The sequence below is a fragment of the Octopus bimaculoides genome, chromosome 8 (genome assembly GCF_001194135.2).
Source record: "Octopus bimaculoides isolate UCB-OBI-ISO-001 chromosome 8, ASM119413v2, whole genome shotgun sequence".
NCBI classification, from domain to species: Eukaryota; Metazoa; Mollusca; class Cephalopoda; order Octopoda; family Octopodidae; genus Octopus; species Octopus bimaculoides.
This window is the reverse complement of record NC_068988.1, coordinates 97,002,733-97,005,232: the sequence shown is the minus strand read 5'-3', so window position 1 is coordinate 97,005,232 and position 2,500 is coordinate 97,002,733. Positions and strand designations below refer to the sequence as shown.

Genomic DNA, 2,500 nt, shown 5'->3' with positions numbered 1-2,500 from the left:
CTACTACAGCCGCGTGAGTGAATTTGGAAACTAGAAATTTGTGGGGGGGGGTGCGTGTGTGTGTCCATGCGTGTGTGTGCGTGTGTGTGTCCGTGCGTGTGTGTGTGCGTGTGTGTGCGTGTGTGTGTCCGTGCGTGTGTGTGTGAGTGCGTGTTTACACATGAGTGTATATGTGTGTTTGTGTCTGTGTTTGTCAGCCGTCTTTCTAGCTTGACAACCGGAACTGGTTTGTTTATGTTCCCCTAACTTAGTAATTCGTCAAGAAATCACTTGAACAAGTACCAGTCTTCAAAAATTACTACTGGGTCGATTTGTTCGATTAAAACCCTTCAATGTGGTACCCCAGCTTGGCCGCTGCCCAATGTCTCAAACGAGTAAAAGATAAAAAGTGTGTGTGTGAGAGAGAGAGAGCGTGTGTGTGTGAGAGAGAGAGAGCGTGTGTGTGTGTGTGTGCGTGTGTGTACCAAGCAACCATAAGTCAGGAAAAATTGTGCAGTTACTTGTCTTTCAGTCTTGTATTTGTCTGGCAAATTCTTGACGTTAAATTTTCTGTTCAATCAGACGCTGTTGATCTTGAGATGGTCATTCTGCTCATAAAAATTCATACTATTTAATTATAAGCCAATTAACTAATCGATAGCTTGATAAATCGTTTGACAGGCCAATCAATCATTTGGTTAGCTAGAGTCCTTTCACCACCATTCAATGACTTACCCTGGGTTCTCCAAGTCTTTCAAGTTGTATTTGGATGCAACGTTAGTATCTAAAACTTCGTGTTTCTATAAATGTTTAAGATGACCCCCACCCCACACTTTCATTATATGACGTCAATTGCTCCATGTCACTGTGTTTGGGGTACATTTAGAGAACCTTCCCAAACGTCTCTTAAAGTCTCCTGTCAAATATTCATCGTATTTTATATCTTTTGAGCCCTGGGTCTAAATAAAAACTGAAAAGATTATTATTATTGCTGTTGTTATTATTATTATTATTATTATCATTGTTATTACTACTACTACTATTATTATTATTATTATTATTATTATTATTATTATTATTATTATTATTATTATTATTTATTTATTTATTATTTCTCTTTATCACAGGTTGTGTTGGAACTCTTGGAGTCATGCATGCGTAGCGGGCTTGCTACCTGCAGCCTACGGTACCATACTATCCATTCTTTTCAACTAATACTTTCCTGATTATTCTGGCCGGCCCAAGGAGGCAAACCTTTTGTAACAGTTCTACTGGGCGCTCTATTCCAATTTCCCTTATATTCCTTTCGATGCCTTCTGATACTCTTCCCAAAGACCCAGAAATAATTGGCACTATTTTCACCTTCTTCATTTTCCATAGCCGGGCTATTTCGTACTTAAGAGGGTTGTATTTATCTTTTTTTTTTAGCCTTCCTTCTTGACTATTCGTGGGTCAAAGTGGCATGAACTATCAACTATATAGCATATGTGGTGCACCTCTATGATTATTATTATTATTATTATTATTATTGCCTTTGCACAGCTTCTCAATGAAGACTATGTCTGGGTTCCTATTCTCTATCTAATGGTCGCATTGAATCATAAAATCCTACAGGATCTTTGCTTTATCATTTTCAATGATGCCTTCGAGCTTGTGGTCGTACCAATTTTTTGCTCTGTCAAGTCCATACTTGTTGCAAAGTGTCTAATGGACAAACCTGGCTATATTGCCGTGGCGTCTCTTATATTCCTTCTGTGCTGGTGGCGTACATTGGCTGGTAATATGCCATACGGTTTCACCATTTTGTCCACAAATTCTGCACTTATCACTTTCTGATGTGTTGTCTATTCATTATTATTATTATTATTATTATTATTATTATTATTATTATTATTATTATTATTATTATTATTATTATTATTATTATTATTATTATTATTATTATTATTATTATTATTATTATCATTGAGCTGACAGAATCGTTAGCACGTCGGACAAAATACTAAGCGGCTTTTTTATGATCTGAGTTCAAATTCTGCCAGGACAACGTTTAGCTTCCAGGATCGATGAAATAAATACCATTGAACTAGTGAAATTACTATCACAAAGCCTACTTGCCCTGTATTGTGTGGCCTACCTTAGAAAATCTTATTACTTTTATTTGTCTTTGTTCTTCATTTATTTCTATTTCTTCATTACTTTATTTCTATAATTTTTTTTGTCTTACAGAAGGAATATTTAAAATGGATTAGGCGCTTCACCGACTGCTCAGGCCGTTCTAACAGTTTTCTCCATTAGAAAGATGTAAACCTATCTGACGTATTAATGCTGCCAGTGAGTAATTTACTCTTTCAAATAATGGTAGAAGCCTTTTACAAAGGACACAAGATATATACATCTACACACACACAAACATATATATATACATGCATACATACACATACATACACACAAAAATATATATATATACATACATACATACATACATAATACATACACACACACACACACACACACACAC

The 2,500-nt window shown here is 35.7% G+C and overlaps 1 long non-coding RNA gene across 1 annotated transcript in view; it reads left to right on the top strand.

The window, feature by feature from the left end:
- LOC106868201 (uncharacterized) overlaps positions 1-2,500 on the top strand; it is a 14,724-nt gene that overhangs the window by 5,728 nt on the left and 6,496 nt on the right. The window contains exon 2 of the long non-coding RNA XR_001409239.1: positions 2,209-2,313. This is a non-coding gene — a long non-coding RNA (uncharacterized LOC106868201). The remainder of the gene's footprint in view (positions 1-2,208; positions 2,314-2,500) is intronic.